Below are 17,594 nucleotides of genomic sequence, written 5' to 3'. Positions count from 1 at the left end.
ATGTGAATTTTTCCACTTGAGAAAAAAAACTAAAACATCATGACTTCCTCAGCTGTAATGGGTGTGATCTAATTAGAGTTAAATTGTTGGCTTTGTGTTTGTTTTGGGTGAAATCCAGGAGAAGTGCCAGCCGCAGTCATTTCTAAATAATAGACACTGATAAACAAGCCAACGGATAAACTGTGAAATATTTCATCAGTGTTAAAGTCACAGCCGGCGTGTCCTGCATTTGAACCTCATACTCCTGCAGTTTCCTATTTGTCTATTATCTGGAGATATCTCGCCTTCTGTCTTTGTGTGTGTGTGTGTGTGTGTGTGTGTGGATATCAAAAACATAATGAGAATGAAAAACCATTTTTTCCTTGTCTTTCTGAGCAATGGTGTGTTATGTTTGCCTTTTTTAGATTGAAGGGTTTTTGCAGGGGCTTGTATAACCAGGTGATGTATTTTTTTTTCTTTTTATATATATATTTCCCGCACACTGTTTTAATGCAGGCTGCTGCTGGTCTCTCAGGCGTGCTTTCGGCAAGCTTGGTGCAGAGACTTCAGCTTCAGTTTAATCACACCGGGATGCATTGAACTTTTCATCCGTGTCATAATCCAGGTAGTGCCTTAAACCGATCACACCTCCCTTCTTAAATTCACAGTTATTTTATTTTGCAAGTTACCTTCTCCCCTTCTTGTGCCCATGTTTTAAAGAACGGAAATGTGTTGTACAAAGCCATCTCTGAGCTTTTATACGCGTTTATTTTTATTTTTGTTCTCAAAACAACAGCGTTTGGTAACAATCAGAGGCCAGACAAGTCAGTGACAGCCTCTCACCCCAGATTTAAACTCCCTGTGAGATGCTAGTAAAGATACTACTGTACAAAACAACACATCAACCACAAATAAAGGCCACACCAACATTTCCCAATTCGGAAACCAAAAAAACACACCCTCATAAAACCAGATAATACCCAACCCTTAGACCTGGGTTTTCCTCACTGCATAGCTCATCCCACATGGCAGCAGAGACCGTGCTCTTACTTTAAAAGAGAGCGAGAGAGAGAGAGAGAGAGAGAGAGAATCCAGCAGGGAAAGGGTTAATGGTGGTAGCCCGTGGGAGAGGAAAGAGTTAATTCCCCCAAGTGGGACAGCACCTGAGCGAGGAAAGTTAGCCGGCAAGTTGTTTGGTTAAAATGACCTTCTTTCCCCGAGGCCAGAGTGGCAGCTCACAGAGTTATTGATTTTGTGGGGGGCTCTGGTGTAGATAGGAGCATGTTGTCTGGACTTTGGTTAATGCTACATTCCTGCTGCTCTGAAAACGCAGGAGGCAGGGCCGGGGGGGCGGGGGGTGGGGGGCTGGCTCTCGGGGGGCTGGGGGATGCTGGATTCCCACACAAGAGGAGGCACTGGGAAGGAAGTAATGTTCATTTAAAAGTGTGCCTTTCAGCTCTGAGCATGCTCACTGTGCGCGTTTCTGCTCTGACAGGCAAGCCTCTAAATTTGAACTGGAGGCTGGAGCAGAGTGGAGACTTTGTACTTAACTCTCGCTCGCTCTCTCTCCCTCCCTCTCTCTCGCTCTGCTCTCTTTCTTTCTTCCTTTCTCTCTCAAAGTCTGTGCTTTTGTGCGAGAGTGCATGTGTGTGCAGAGGGGTGGCACCTATACCGGACTAGCAGCCAAAAAGGAAGAGAGAAAAAATGAAAAGCGGAGAAGAGGAATAGTGAGGTTGGACAGTTTTTTTTTTTTTTTTTTTTTTTCTTCGTCGGCTAGGCTGCCTGAGAGGAGAAAATCTGGAGCACAAACTTCACCGTCAAGGGAGAGTGAGAGAGATGGAGAGAGACAGAGGAAGAGAGAAACCTGTGGACTGCATTCCAGGTCAGTACTGCTGGGCTGGAGGGTGTCGTTTGGGGATATTGTGATGTTATGCATGCAATTTTGCAGTTGCTTCTCTTTAGCAGCTTATAAAGTAATCAGCCTTAAAAGCACTGTAGAGAAAGCTGCCTTTGCTATATTAAATAGAAACGTGCTTCTGTAGTGGACCAGAGGGTAAGTGCAATAGATCAGTCAAATGAAGAAACAAAACAAAACTTTTATCTCCCGATATCCGGAGTTTGATGCCAGGGCTTCAGTTCCTCAGTGCTAGGCTGGGAGTTTCTCGTGGTGCACTTGGCGGCCCGCCGTTCAATTCTAATTTTACCCCAAGAGGCATCTGTATTTTCTTTGTTGAGACGGGAGCAATGTCAGAAATGGCTGTCCAGTTACCAAGCACGAAGGAGCTCTTACAGTTTTCTCTTTCGCCACGTGGACACGGGCAGGAAAGTTTCAGCAAATGCCAAAAGCCAAAAAAATAAAAAGTGCATGCAATAAGTTGTCAATTCTGCATCTGCTCCCCGGTCCGTGTGTGTGGTTTCTTCTTCCGAAGGCTGAATATTATTAACCCTGACAGTAACAAAATCTAGACTCTATATCAGCATCCACGAATTTCTGTGATCTCTCGCCACAGTTTAATATTCCTGGGTTGTTGGGCTGGCTGTGCTGTAATCTGTAATGGTGATTGGGTGGGATTGGAGATGGTAACAAATGCCTTTTTTTTTTCTCCCGTAAGTTTACCTAGTGAGAGCTGAGGCTTTGAAGTTGTGGTTTTGCTTTGAAGTGAAGCGCAGATCCAAGAGTAAACAGTATAAAACTTATTCGGCACTTATCTCCCACGCTTAGATAGAAACGTTACTGCAACAGAGTGGATTGTAAACCATGAAGTTTTCCGCATATAGCTTACCGTGATACACAATATGTATATGCGTGTGTGTGTGTGTGTGTGTGTTAAGGTTTCATAAACAAGTAGAATCTTTTAAAATAATTGAAATAAAGAGCTGAATGTTTATTTTTCTGCCTTGTTTTCTAACCTGTTTTTCTCATAAGCTACTCAGCGCTCTAATATGACCTGAGGGTGTTTGATCAATGTATGTCTTTACAAATTATTGCTTTCGAAGATGATTGTTCATACAAAACAGTGAGACCAGGGATGCATGTTCCAGTTTTGCACCTTTTAAACTTTCTTTCTGTATCATTTGATTTAATTATTTCAACAAGTATCCAGTGATCAATAATGATAGGAAATAAAGCGTACTTTAAAAACCGGCACTGTTGACCTGCCACAGACTGGGGCGATTTTTCAATGGACCCAGGTCAAGCAGAACATCATAAATAGCGATAGAGGTCTTCTGAAATCTGCTCCAGGTGTGTGTGTGTGTGTGTGTGTGTGTGTGTGTGTGTGTGCGTGCGTGCGTGCGTGCGTGCGTGTTAAATGGTGCACAGTCTCTAAAGAAAAGACATTTCTGTTACACACAGGGCCTAGACTACAGGCTGCGGGCTCGAGGTCTAACAAAAGACAGGCTGTGTGCGGCGATGTGTGGAGCTGCAAGCTGCTGCGAACGGGACTCTTGATGAATACCTTTAGAGGAGGTGTTTTATTTTGGCGGCTCAGGCAGCAACCTTTCCCAAAAATGGGGTAACACAGATTTAAAGAGGGAAACAGACTGCACACAACCCTGAAGGAGGACGAAACGGGGACGGAGGCTGCGTAGTACAAGTAAGAGAGATCCACTCTGTGACACACTGCATGCTTTCAACACTACGGTTGGTGACGCATTATTTTTTGGGGTCTGAAAGTGACTGTACTGCTACAACACTGGGGGATGAGAGCGAGGGGAATCGGACACGGGGCGGACAGGGAAGCATGTATGGCCTCTGTGTACCTTCTGAAAAGGTACCGGGGCAAACGTTGCCGCAGATGCGTGGGAGTGTTGTCCAGGTTTCCTTTTTCGACTGCACGGAACAGCTTTAGTTTACATTTAAAACATTATAGAGTATATGTGTACATCATCTGGATAGTCTGCCTACTGCATTTGTTGAACCTCTCTTGAACTATACTGGGCACACACATGACTATATATAACTGCGCAAAGTCCTGTCAGTTTAAAATAGACAGTCTTGACATCCAGATAATACATCTCTTTACCTCTGTTTGCTGGAGGCTTTGATATACTGCCTGAAGTTTGTTTATTTATTGTTATTAGGCACTGTCGATCTTGTGGTATTTATATTTCTCCTGACCAGCAGAAGGTTACTGGATTTACTGGTTCTAAGAAGGCAGTTTATTAGGCTCTGTCTATTCTGGTGCATTTAAGTGGTCACTATATTGGATTTATGGACTTCCCAGCCACTGCCCTCCACCCAGTATAAAATGTCCCTCTCCTCGTTAGGGCTTGTAACGAGAACACACACCAGATGGAAAGATAAATGCCGTGTCAGGCATAGTTCGGCCGATGGTGTGGCCTAGTTACAGCCGTGGCATTACGTGGCACTGGCTACAGTGTGAACCATGCCTGTTTTAATGTGTTTTCTTTTATAAAAAAGAACAACTAAAAAATCCCTTCTCCCTCCCACACTCTGAGTCTGGTACGAGAGCTGTCCATGTGGGTGTTAGCGGCAGTAAGGTACCGAGGGTTTAAAACATAGGGTGTGCAGAAGGATATCCTGCTAAAAAAATAAATTAAGAAAAATACCCACCAGAAATAGCTTTTGGTTTGGCACTGGCGATGTGCTGGGAGTATTAACTCATGCCACTTCACCTCCTTTCTCAAGAGCCAGGGTTATATAAGTGCCAGGATAAAGTTTTTAGTCACAACACTGTGGGGGGAAAAAAGTGTCAACTTGAATCATTCAAACTGTGTGTGTAGTGTCAGGGGGAAGAGGAAACTGAGAGCAAGTGCTTCAGGTCTGAGTTGTTGCTCGAAACGGCAAATCAAACATTTTGGTTTCTCCAGCACTTGTATCTGTTCAAGGTGGGTTTGTCTCTGCTCCAGTGAAAATGTTCTTCTCTTCTGTGGTCATTCCTGCAGCCCCACCTCACAAACTCACAAGTCCTACCCCCCCAATTTGCCAGCAACTGACCAAATCAGCAGCTTTCCTGCAATCTGGCCTCCTACCCACCCAATCCACAATTTTACCAAGCACTCAGCCAACCTAACAATTAGCTACCCAACCCAGACACCCTTTGGCAATGCGGGCAGATCCTTTCCGCTTTTGTCTTTGGCCGTTTTCCGTATTTGAAGAGGGAAAAGAGTTAAGCCACCGATTTGGCTGGGGATTAAAATCAAATCTTTTTTTCTTCCTACCCCTCCCTCTCTCTCTTCGAGAACTGGGTTTTATTTCGGGTGGATTGGGTGTGACAAAGCTGAGGGATTCAGAGGCTCCTCTTGTGTCCGTGTGGACTCAGGCTTCAGCAGGGGTAAGAGGTCAGGGTGAGAGGTCAGCCTCTTTGTGTTTCTAATGAAAACATGCCAAAGGGCTGGTGCTTGCGGTGGGGTCATGGTTGGTAATTTGGTGCTTGTCTGGCCGGCTCAACCCAGCAGTGATTTAGCCCTGAGTTGACAGTGTCCTACATATGATCTAGTGCTTTTCAAACATAAAAGCAATTGTAACTTATGAGTAAACCGTATGAGCCCCATATATACGGCAATCGCCAATATTGAAGTTGTAGATGAGGTGGACTGTTTCTTGTAGTGATCTGTAGACAGGCTCGGAGGTAGACTATCTAGCAGAGTTAACACTTTTTGGATGTTACTGTGGAGGCTTGGCAGCTTGTGACAGTTTGGCAGTGCAATGTTGAGAGCCAAGGACGCTGATGACTATGATGCTAAATATGAAATTGTTCTATAAAAACAAATTATAAAAAATATGTATCAAACTGATTGTTATAACACACACTCAGCGTTGATCCTCTTAGTGACTACATACCAGACAGCCTCCTGACATCCAAGGGTGCTTTCCAGATCCCAGCCGTAACCACAGCTTAAAATGACATCTGGGTAAGAGGCTTGTGGTGCCATTGCCGAGTGGTCTTTGGCTGAACACTGTGTTTCCAGCCCGAAGAAGCGGCCCACTTTGTTTATTTACTATATGAGTCAGGAGAGTGAAAATAACGATTCCTGCAGATCTGCGACGGGCAGTCAACACATTCTTGTGGCCCCCGGGTTGTTGTTTTTGTTGTTCCAGGAGATTTGCATGTCATGCCTCAGGGGGATATCCAGTCCTTTCTCAGAAACGCATCAAGTGAAGCGATTCAGCTCAGCCACTTTAACCCTGGGCTACCGTGCGCTGTTTGCCAAGTCACAATGCACCATCTTGGCTCGTAGAAACCTCGGCGTGGTCGGACACAATAAGAGGCGCGCTGTCTGCATCGAGCGGACTGACGTGTGGGAGACAGTCTTTTGCGCCAACATATCACCCAGACCAAATAGTCTTTAACAATCTCTGCTTGTCGCACAATCACATTTTCTGTACATATCAAGCACAACTTGTTTTACTTTAAGCACAATTTTACTTTAACCGTTTATTCTGTGTATTTTGGTCCTGTCTTAATAGTTTTTCCCTTTCAATCTGGTCTTATATGTCGATTTATAGCCTTGTTTCATAACGTTTTGACCACACCCCCCAGAGTCGACCCATTTCTTGCGGCCACAACATCACTCTGTTCGGTCTTCACTTTATTGCCATGTTGCCACAGCATTATTTGGTTAGCCAGGTCAAACAGAAACAACAAGTATTTCGTCAACATCCCCCACCCACAGGACTCGGAGTGGGGCAGAAATAGCATAGAACAGCTCCTGTTTTAGTTCAGTGGATTTCTTACATTTCTTTTAATGACGTTACAGCTGAAATATTCAGAATCAAGGCACTGGATTCTTATGTGGTTGCGTTCAGTCTCCCTTTTTACATTTTTGTGTTTATTTATGGTGTTTTTCAGCTCCATGGCAGGTAACTGTACCCCTCTGGACAGTAAAAATGTCCGGACAGACAAGGAGCACTGGGAGGGCCAAGTTTTTCCCATTTTCCTCCTTGTGAAAGCAGGCAGGAATGCTGTAGGAATGTGTGAGTGAGAAGCACCAGAAGAGGCCATAATGTGCGTAGTAGTTTTGATACCGTGCTTGCTGGCTTTTCCTCAACAACTCAGCCACTTAAGTAGTTGTTGTAGTAGTAGTTGAAATAGTAGTAGTTGTAGTAGTTATGTAGTTGCGCTGGCCCTGTACTTTAACCTATGACATGACAATCAGTCCGATCGCCTCGTGTTGGGCCCTCTGTTCACTCCTGTTGCTATGCTGAACATTGGGGCAGAACTCCAGTCCATTTGCTTTCCTCTCTGTTTCAACAATCCAACGGTGTTCTCTTAGGACATTAAACGAGTAATACAAATTAATTCCTGTAATTATTGTCTGTGTAGGTCAGCGGGAGCAACTGGCTGCCTAACAGCATTTGGTTGCTTCATTCCAGATGGAGTTCAAGCCAAATTCAGCCAAAGTTATTAACGTCGTTACATAGGGTGAGATGAAAACGCCCAGATAGTTGCAGCACATTTTTGTTTCCCGTCTGTATTTCAGGGCTGTTTGTCCGCCTCTTCCTGCTCATTGATATGTAATTCAATCTGACAATCCTTCTCGCCAGTCTCACTAATCTGGGTCATTCACACAATACAGTGTGTTTTTTTGCCCAGTGGAAGTATCTTATATCTTCCAGCAGTTTTGATTATATAAAAAAAAAAAAAAAAAAACGATGTGGGAAGGGAAGGGCATGAGAGGCGCACTGTGTCACACTGATAAATGTCTCCTCACTCCCTGGGTTTGAGGAGCTGTTCCGGGGCGGGGGAGTGTTGCCACCGAAAGAGCAGTGATAGCAGGACACAGAGCAGGGAGGCGCAGGCGTGAGTGGCCCGTCCTCCTCTCCTCTTCCGGACAGGACAGATTATCTCCCAGTGACTAATCTCGGTCAGGCACTGCGGAGCATGGCGGCTCGGTGAGAAGCGATACTGACCCCCTACCCCTCCGCATTTGTTCCAGGATGACCTCAGAGCTGTCTCTTGTCTCCCCAACCCCCCCCGCGGAAGAAAGTGAAAAATGCTCTCTTCAATAATGGCCTGCCCCAGCTTCAACAGCTGTGACCACCTCACCCTTCCCATAACGCCCACCAACCCCCAGACCTAAACCCCAACAACCCCCCCCCCCCCCCGCGGTGCTGCCGCTGAGCCCTGAGGCACGCCGACTCGCTGTGGTTTGTCAGATCACACTGCGGCTGGTTCCCTCGCCACAACACAGGGACCAGGGGCTCCCCACTGTGACACGGCGCTCACCGCACCCACTGAGCACGGCTCCCTATCTCTTTCTCTCTCTATCTCTCTATCTCTCTCGTACCTCTCAGAGTGGATTGGTCTGCATGATGCTACAGTAACCGGTTTCATTTAAAGACAGAAGCACACCCTGATGCTCCCATCAAATAATCAGTGTCATATAAAACATGATAGTGATGATAATGGTAAGTCACACTTGACCATAATGGCACCAAATCTCAATGAGTTGATGTTTGACAACCACAGGAATAACACACCAGTGCCTTCTATACTTCCTCTGAGGTCTGTTGTCAGTCACACGTATAACTAGGCGAGGGTCAGGGTCGGGGATGGGGTAACGGACAGGGTTTGGGGTTGACTTTGTGGAATGAGGCATTAATTGATTTGCAGGGAGATCACATGCAGCTGAGTTTTAGTTTTATCATTTAATTTATATGATTATAATTTATCTGTCTGAGCCTGAAATCCTGATGAATCTGTCCCAGCAGTGGATTAATGCCAAACATCCTTTACATAACGCTCTGGGACAGACAGGCCAGTGACAGCCCTGACAGTCATGCTGTGACCCACCTCTCCCTGCTTCGGTTCCTGTTGACCCCTGGGCTCCGACTGGTAATCGAATGGCCGATGAGGCCTCTGTGATTATCCGGTGTCACCCCAGTGCAAAATCTTTCATTAGTTTAAGAGGTACAATCACGCGTTTGCTTTGAGTCGGCTGGCAGTCTGGGACCGATACTGCAGGACTGCGTTCGCCGAGCTTATCCGGTGCATCAAAGACAAAAGCGACGCTTCAGTCTAGTTGTTCGTTTGCCAGTGTCAGAAGCTGCATGCACTTCCACCACGGCGCGTTAAATAGCTGGGCTTTGGCTGGGGTAGAGGCGCAGTGTGTGTTCAGGTGTGGCTGCTGTGTGTGTGTCTTGTCACGAGTGTGAGCTGTCTGTACCACCCTCAGCCTGCCTTGTAAATCTGAACCCCGGCTTCCCTGACGGTAAAGTTCAGGCGTGGCTGTCTTCTGTGCAGACCTCGTACTCGTGTCGTTATAAGGGAAACCCTGTACATGTTCTGCCTCGATCTCTGCTGATCCGCTACGCTTCTAGTATGTTTCCTATCCCCAAAACAAATTAGGTTCGATAGTATTTTGATTAGGAAATAACTTACTGCTAAGTAGTCTAATGACGCCAAACCCTGCAATGACGTCAGCACTGAACAGTGGTTGTTTTGGCACAGCCCTGGTCCTGGTTGCAGGCCAGGCTGTAATTGTCTGCACCTGCATGGCTAACCGTTGGCCCAGTGGAGGTAGATCTCCTTGGCAGAGGCTGGGATGGGAGGGAGGTGCCCTCGCCCAGGTCTGAAGATGCCCTCAGCATGCGTGTGCTGGAGCTCAGAGGAGAGGCTCTCTGCACAGAGACAGGCAATGTGTCTTTTGTGCAGAGTTTACGAGGTGACGGGCTATTAATGTCATTTACAAGACCATGGGCTCCACGCGGGGCATAAAGGAAGGCCAAACAGATGGCGTGAACCTGTCAGAGCAGTCAGGTAGACCAGCCCCTCATAAAAACTAAGCCTGTTATCAGCAATAAAATCCTCTGGCAGCTTGTAATGAGGATTGTTCCTCCCGCCTCTCCCTCTCTTTCTCTCTCTCTGCAGTACAGGTTCAGATCATGCATCCTCCCCCCCAAACCATATGCAGTTGCCAAGTCACACACCAGGGTTTGTGCAAGTTGATTAGTACATTGGTAGTGCTGTACCATTTAAAATTCTGTTTATTGCTGCATTTCCATGTATAGGTCATGCTTGCAATGTCTTTGATTTGCATTTTGTCCTAGCTGTACATCTGCAGGGTCAAGCCATGCTTTGGACTTTAGCTCAGTCTCGTTTGGTGTAAAAATAAATAAAAATAAAAATCTTCTAATTAGTGCTTCAGAATTCTTTGTTTTATGTTGTCTACAAGAGTACATTCACAGAAAACAATCTACAGTGTTTAAAATACAAGAGAAAGGAGTTTTAAATGCACACTGTGATTAACAGAAAATAAAACGACACAGACGTGTAACTGACCTGAAATGCAGACGCTTTGAATAGGGACATTTAACAATTTGGACAACATGAACATGTGAAGCATGTCTTCAGGCGGCTGAGTGAGTGAAAGGAAGCAGGAGTGGTTAAAACAGGTTAAAAAAGCTTCCTGTGTTATGAAGGAAACATTAACCAGAAAACTACCTGCACCCGGGCAAGACTTAGTGTTAAGAAGCCAGTCAAGGATCCCGGCTCTGACGGCTCTCCAGTGTGCGACTTCTTTAGTGTGCTTCTGCCCGGACCCTCAAGACCTTTTGGGTTCCTGGTTGGGATGGGAGATGCAGTGGTCGACTCTGTCGCTGATGCTGTTCACTCTGCGGTGCTCACTGGGATGAGGACCTGAAGTTCAATGTGGTAAAGTGCAAGGTAACAAAAATGTCCACTGTAATTACACCATGGGAGGAAAAGAACTAGATGAAGTGTCGCATGAGAAAGACCTAGGAGTCTACGTGGACTCCTCACTTTCTCCATCCAAACATTGTGGGGAAGCAATAAAATAGGCAAACAGAATGTTAGGGTATATTGTCAAAAGTGTAGAATTGAGAACAAGGGCAGTGATGTTCAGACTGTACAATGCACTAGTTAGAGCTCATCTGGATACTGTGGACAGTTCTGGGCTCCACACTTCAAGAAAGATATCGCTGCTCTAGAGGCAGTTCTGAGGAGAGCAACCAGACTTATTCCAGATCTGAAGGGAAAGTCCTACTGAGAGACTGAGGAACTGAACCTTTTCACCCTGGAACAGAGGAGACTACGTGGGGACTTGATCCAAGTCTTCAAAATCATGAAAGGCTTCGACCACATCAAACCAGAGGAGCTTTTCCAGATCAGCAGGGACACACGCACCCGGGGACACAAATGGAAATTGGGCTTCAAGGCATTCAAGACAGAAAACAGGAGACACTTCTTCACACAGAGAGTCGTCACGATCTGGAACAAACTACCCAGCGATGTGGCTGAAGAGACAATTTGGGAACATTCAAAAACAGACTGGATAGGATCCTTGATCACTCGGTTATTAATGGACACCAAACGAGCATGATGGGTCGAATGGCCTCCACTCGATTTGTAAACTTATGTTCTTATGAGGTTGTGTTTCTCATGCAGACACGTTTTTTCCGTGTGAGTGGATTTCCATTCCAATTTGCGAGCTGTTCCCCACTGCTTGTAAGCCCATGTGGGACTTTAGTTAAGCCGTGTCTTTTTTTAATCAAATTAAAAGCATGAAGTTCGATTTCACCACTGAGTTTTTACTTTAGCGAACCTAGTGCATTCGGTGGTGATCTGGTAGGAAAAGGATAGGTAAAGATATTGGTTGGTGATATTAACTAAGTGTGCAGTTGTAACTATATCCGAAAGCGGACAGGCTCTGAACCTGACAAGCACATCAGCCTTGCATTTGTGTTTTTTTGTTTTTTTTTAGCACTGGTGTGACTCAGAGAGCAAAAAAAAAAAAAAAGCCAAGCTTATCTGACAATTAATAGCTTTCTTCTGAGTTAAATTAAAATAAAAAAAACGTTGGTTTCCAGAACTGGCCGAGGGGACCAATGACATGTGAGATCGAATGCTAAGAGACCACGTGTTGATTGATGGCTCAATCACAGTCGGACTGACTCCTGTATCCAAGACGATGACTTGGCATGCGGTGAAAGGCAGGACTTTGTGCAGCCCGCGTCCTCTCCGAGCGCCAGGGGAACGCGCCCGCCACAGCGATGCATCTACTGTAATAGTCGATTGGCGAGCCTTTTGGAAAGATTTGATAAATATAAAGCATCCTGCTGGCATGGATTAGCATTTTTCGACACGCGGTTCACTTCACTTATTTATAACTTAATTTGGTGTTTTTCTTTCTCTTTCATTTTTTTTCACCCCCCTTCGTTTCAGCTAACTTTATGTTTAGAAGAATTGTATTGTGTGTGTTTCTGTGTGAAAGTGCGATGCATTGGTTTGACAATGAGAAAAAGTTTTCAGAGTAAATAAGCCCACCGGCTGAGAGAGTCCCACGGATTGCAGACATTTTCAGTGCAGGAGCGAGAACGGCAGAACCCTGAAATGGCGGATGCCAGGAAGAGACGGAGAGAGAGAGAGAGAGAGAGAGAGAGAGAGAGAGAGAGAGAGATCGAGATCGAAAAGGATAGAGAAAGGGGAGACAGGCAATTATGGAAGGAATACTTTTAAAACAGGGTAAAAGACAAAAAGAATCAAGAGAAAGTCAGACGGGGAGGAATAGAAATCGCGAGAGAGAAGACGGGAGAAAAAATGGAACAGGAAAAGAAAAGAGATGGGAGAAAAAGGAGAGAGAGGAAAAGAGATGTAGGGATAGAGAGCAGGGGGGGGGTCTAATGTCTCAATACTGTCAAACACTGGGTCTCTCAGCTTTTGGCCAGAGAACATGAAATCTGTCAAGCTATTTTATGTGGTCGACCAGCTGCCTTTTTAGTGGTTGCACAGGGTTATCAGAGTGAAATCTGTAGCGTGCTCAGAATACGGGGTTATAGAGTTTAAAAGCATGTTAACACAGGGTTTAAAAGCAAGGAAAGTTGAGCAGCTTACAGTTTAAGTGGTAGACATTTAGCCATGCATGAAAATCGTATCAACGGTATTAAAGGGAGAGGGGGCTATGACTTCACAATGGCGTGGTATGTTTTGGCTTTTCATATTATTCCCGAGAATATTTCTTAGCCGGTTTGGTAGCATGCCAACCAGCGACGACAGTCAAGAGAAAAAACGCTGAATCACTGTTCATGCAGCAGAAGACATTAGATAACCCTAAAATATAAATGATATAAACCTCAGCGATGGGTGCAGATTTCTCAAAATGATAATGCCAAGGCCATGTTGGCTGTAAACATACAGCTTAATCCAGGGAGGCTGCGTGTTAAATGAACATTATGCTCAGTTCCAAACAATGACGTCGTGTCTGATGGTTGATGGGAAAAATAAGTTTCAGGAGATTTGTGTTTATTTGAAAGACTATCGTATGTTCATTCACACTATAAAAAAAGTCTGTAACGTGTCTGTTGATTTAGATATGGTACTCGTACTGCATTTCTGCTGTGGTCATCTGACATGCACAGTATGAATTGATAACAAAGTCACAAGAAGCTGCAGCTATCATTCCATCAAAACCGTGTGCATCAATTTGGGCAGCAGTGTGGCGTAGCGGTCAAGGCTCAGGACTCTGGAGTGGAGGATTGTGGGTCCAATCCCAGGTGGTGGACCTGGGCACCAGAAAGCATTGAATATGGAATGCTTTCTGGGTTGTGGTCTGTGTTTGTAACTGAAAAAAAAGATTTTTTCTTCTTCTTGGCCTTGAAGAGAATGACTGTTCCCCTGCCTTCAGAGCCTGGAGGTCTGGTGAGAGATTTGAAGCCGTAACGACTGCTTTATGACGTGAAGTAAATTAAGTGAAGATGTCTGAACTGATAAGATGGGCAACTCCGTAGATAAGAACAGGTTCACAGTGATTGGTGGAGACCAAAGATAAGCTGCTAAAACTACAGTAAGTGCATCAAAATGTGGGTCTTCTGACTGTGATTGGAGTATCTCTGAGGAGAGCGGCCAACACGTGATGATGAACTCTGAGCCGACTGCTCTGTGGAGGTCAGAGACTTGTTTGCAAACGAGCTGTGTTTTTCTTTGTGAGGAAAAGTGCTGTATTAAGGGACTCCTAAGCTCCAGTTTCTCTCTGATAGGGATATAGAGCAAGCTGGCAAGCATTAGGATATATATCATTTTTTGCATATCTAATAAAATAATTGTACTTTTGAGCTGGTTTCTCTTTCCAGATGAAGCCCTTACATGGGCAAGTCTGTCTCTCTGTGCAATAAGTCATATGGACAGACTTGGCCTCACCAGAACAAATTGGACATCGTCACTGCACTGTGCATTCAAAATTAAGTCTGTTTCAATACATCAAAGCATATGCATAATATATTCACTGACATGTGAGACTGGTTCGGGCCAAGGCGGTCTTCTCTTTGTCAAATAAGATGAGAGCCAAGGAGTTGTCACCTGATGCGGTACGGTTAGAAAACCCTCTCCCTCTGAAGCTTCACGGTGTCATGGTTTTCTCTGTGAACTTTGGAATTCCTCGGGTTGCGAATATACAGAGCTTTCAGTTTTTAACATGCGGCGTCGGTTGATGACTTCACTTGATTTGCAGTGACGGCCCATTTATCATATTCAAGTTGCAGATGTTCTGATGTAGCTTCTCTGGGCTCCTGTGCCCTGACTGTGCTTTACCTTGATGTGCAAAGCCAGACTGCATTGATTTGATTGGATGTGACATTGCAGACGGTGTTATACGTCAGAGAAAATATGTCCCTCAAACCCCCCGCCATGGTTTTTAGGAGGCCTCCACATGCCTGGGTGAGAAAACGACGCACTTTACTCCGAAATGGAAGTAGAAGTGTGTTGTTTCAAGTCTCCTTTCCATTGTCATCTGGAGTGATTTGAAGACCTGTCGCTTTGACCTCAAGCAGTTCACCAGCCAATCAAATCGTGATGACAGGAATGACATGGTCCTGACATTTAGGCTGATGGAATCAGACACGGTATCTGAGAGACGGTACTATTCAAGTTGTGTTGGTGCACCATCGGATAATATATATCAGCGGTTTCCACAGCTACAAGACAGAGAGACATTGTTTTGGAAAAGGGCACTATGCCTGGTATTTCTTTTGTGAAGCTGGCAGGACTTAGACAGACAAACAAACAAAGGGGACAAACCCACCTTCAGTGATTTGACTCCCTCTCTTGACCCACTCCCTCCCGTGTACCGGCTGTGACAGAGCAATACTTTCATGAGCTTACTGCTGAGCCCGTCTGTGCTCTGGGGCGAGTAAACTCAAGGAGAGAGACGCATTTCTTTTTTTCTTTTTTTTTTTCTTTTCTTCGCAGCTCAGAGTGGAGTAACCACTCACAGCCAGCTGAGGCAGAGTGTTTAGACAGCTGCCTTTTAGAGCCCTTTTGTGGTCCCCCACTCGAGTAACCTTGTCACACAGCCATCAACACAGCCCGGCTTCGATCTGCTTACCTTGTCTTCCCCCCCCCTGTCTCTCTCTTTGTCTCTCATGCAGTTAATCAAATTCAAAAGAGAAAAAAACGAAAAAGACGGCGCTTTGTTGACACGGGTTCGTGCCATTTCTGCCGCTGGAAAAGAGTGATGCAAACCAAACGTGCACCGTGTGATACAGATGCAATCGAATGTGCTCATGACACACACGTGCCCTGTTTCCATACAACAGGAATGCATTTATGAGCAGAGAGTTTGAAAACTCACAGTAGACTCCCTCAGTTCGTGGCAGGAATACTCTTGCAGGATCTTCCTGCCTTTCCTTTAACTTTTCCCTCAGTTTTGCTGCTCATTTTTGTCTACCTCACTGTATCCGTTGTTTTCTTTTCTCTTTGTTGTCCCGGCTGTCCTTTCCCCCCCATGCGCCAGTCAGAGCAGTTGAAAGCCAACTCTGGGCTTGGGGAGTGCAGTTTTGCACTCGGTTATCATTCCTAGGCAAAGCCACGCCGGCAGACTCTGCGTTTCCATGGAAACCTGCGGAGAGGGTGAGAGGGGTGCAGGAAAGGTGAACGTTCCCTCTGGCCTCTCTCTCACTGTGCTAGTCTCGTGTGCGTTGGCGTGTGCGTGTATGTGCGAACACGGCACCCGCTAATGCACCTGTGTTTGACTGATGGCTCACCCGCAGAAATCAAGGGACCCGAACAATCAATGGCGTCCGGCTGCGGGAGGACCACAGGTTTTGCACGCAGGACGAGGCAGCTAGGGGCATGAAGTTCAGTGACTGAGATCAGCAGAGGGCTGACACCAATGGTGGGTTTTGCTGCCATCCTCCTGTTTGGTTAGTGGGCTGCTCTTTTCCCCTGAGGTCCCTGTCTAGTGCCCCTGTGTGGAGCAGGGCAGGGGGAGCAGGGTGTGGTGTAGTTTCCCTCTGTCTCTCTGTCTCTGTCTCTCTCTCTCTCTCACTGCACTCTCTGCACTCAGTGACCCTGCAGCAACTCGCAGAACACTACACCCCTCTCACTCAGCAGACACGCTGGCCTCTTTAACCCTTCCCCTCACAATAACATGTGCCTCATTACACCCGGCTTTCTCTCCATCCAGAGGGCTTCAGTCCCCAGGCCCGCCCAAGCCACGCACAATGCGGTGCAGTACGAGACCGAATAAACGTTTACGGCACCTTTATTTCCTCCCTTTTTCTTCTATATGCGTTTAGTTCGGCAGATTCTACCCGGAAGATGCCGTACAGGAAACTCCAGACAGCACCGCTCAATCGACCAAAGCAGGCTTTACTGCAGGGATTTAAAAACCGAAATAAACCAGTTGTGTCCGGTTTCGCGTGGGATGTCCCCGAGATAGGGAGGCTGAGACCTGAAAAATGCACCGTTTTCAGGCACACCCTGCAAATGTCCCGGCAGGCAGATTTTGTAGCACAAAGGCTGGAGAGAGAGTGGGGTGTGGGGAGTTAAGACTGGAGCTGGTCCTGGAGCAAAAAACTGTAGTCAGTACAAACTCCCGGGCCCGAGTCCTGGTTAGTAGCAGAGGCTGAGTTGACCAATCTGCACTGTAAGGACATGTGTGCACAACATCGCTAACTGGTTTCCATTAGTTAAGGACTGTGCCGTCACTGTGCCTTTCAGGGTGATTTTTATGCATAGACCTGCACTGGTGTAAAGCTGTTAATGTGGTATAGTATATCCATTGCCTCGTCTGATGACTCTTACACACATCGTATAAAGTTGTCTGCATACGGGCGATGCCATGAAAAGGTTTAATGCCCTAATTGCCTTGGTCATCAGTGGGATATTTTGATGTTTACATAAATGAAATGACCGGATCCATCGCCATTTTTCAGCAAGTACTGTGAGAAACGTCATATTTGGAGGTGAAATCATTAAAATTCTAAGCTGTGCGTGAAAATGTGAATTGTTTTACTTTCTGGGCCAGTATTCAGAAGAAATTCAGGGAGTTACTGGAGTGCTGTATTCTGCATGCAACATACAGCATGTCGCAGATACACAGGGACGTACTTAGAAATTGAAGTCGTTAAATATAATTTTAAGTGGATGTCGACATTTTTATATAAACGCTTTTATTTTCTTTCGTTTTTTTTCTGTGCTGTAAGACAAACTACAAACAGAAACGCCTCAGTTTGCAGCTTCACTTAAGAATGATGTAATCCCAAAATGACATTATGTTTGTCCTGTACGCCTTTGTTTCGTGGCGTGGGACATGTCCTGTACTGCACACAGCATATTAGAGACATCTATTGTTAAAAGACTGGACCGGGACAATATATGGGTCTAATAATGGTCTATTCTTTGTAGGCACCACCT

The 17,594-nt window shown here is 45.7% G+C and overlaps 1 long non-coding RNA gene across 1 annotated transcript in view; it reads left to right on the top strand.

Moving 5' to 3' along the window:
* The first annotated feature begins 1,416 nt into the window (after window positions 1–1,416).
* Window positions 1,417–17,594, top strand: part of LOC136762044 (uncharacterized) — a 70,086-nt gene continuing 53,908 nt past the window's right edge. Inside the window, exons 1-2 of the long non-coding RNA XR_010820761.1 lie at window positions 1,417–1,861; window positions 3,335–3,575. This is a non-coding gene — a long non-coding RNA (uncharacterized LOC136762044). The remainder of the gene's footprint in view (window positions 1,862–3,334; window positions 3,576–17,594) is intronic.

This window comes from Amia ocellicauda, chromosome 1 (genome assembly GCF_036373705.1).
Source record: "Amia ocellicauda isolate fAmiCal2 chromosome 1, fAmiCal2.hap1, whole genome shotgun sequence".
NCBI lineage: Eukaryota > Metazoa > Chordata > Actinopteri > Amiiformes > Amiidae > Amia > Amia ocellicauda.
The sequence above is the reverse complement of the archived record's forward strand: the minus strand, read 5'-3'. Positions and strand labels throughout refer to the sequence as shown.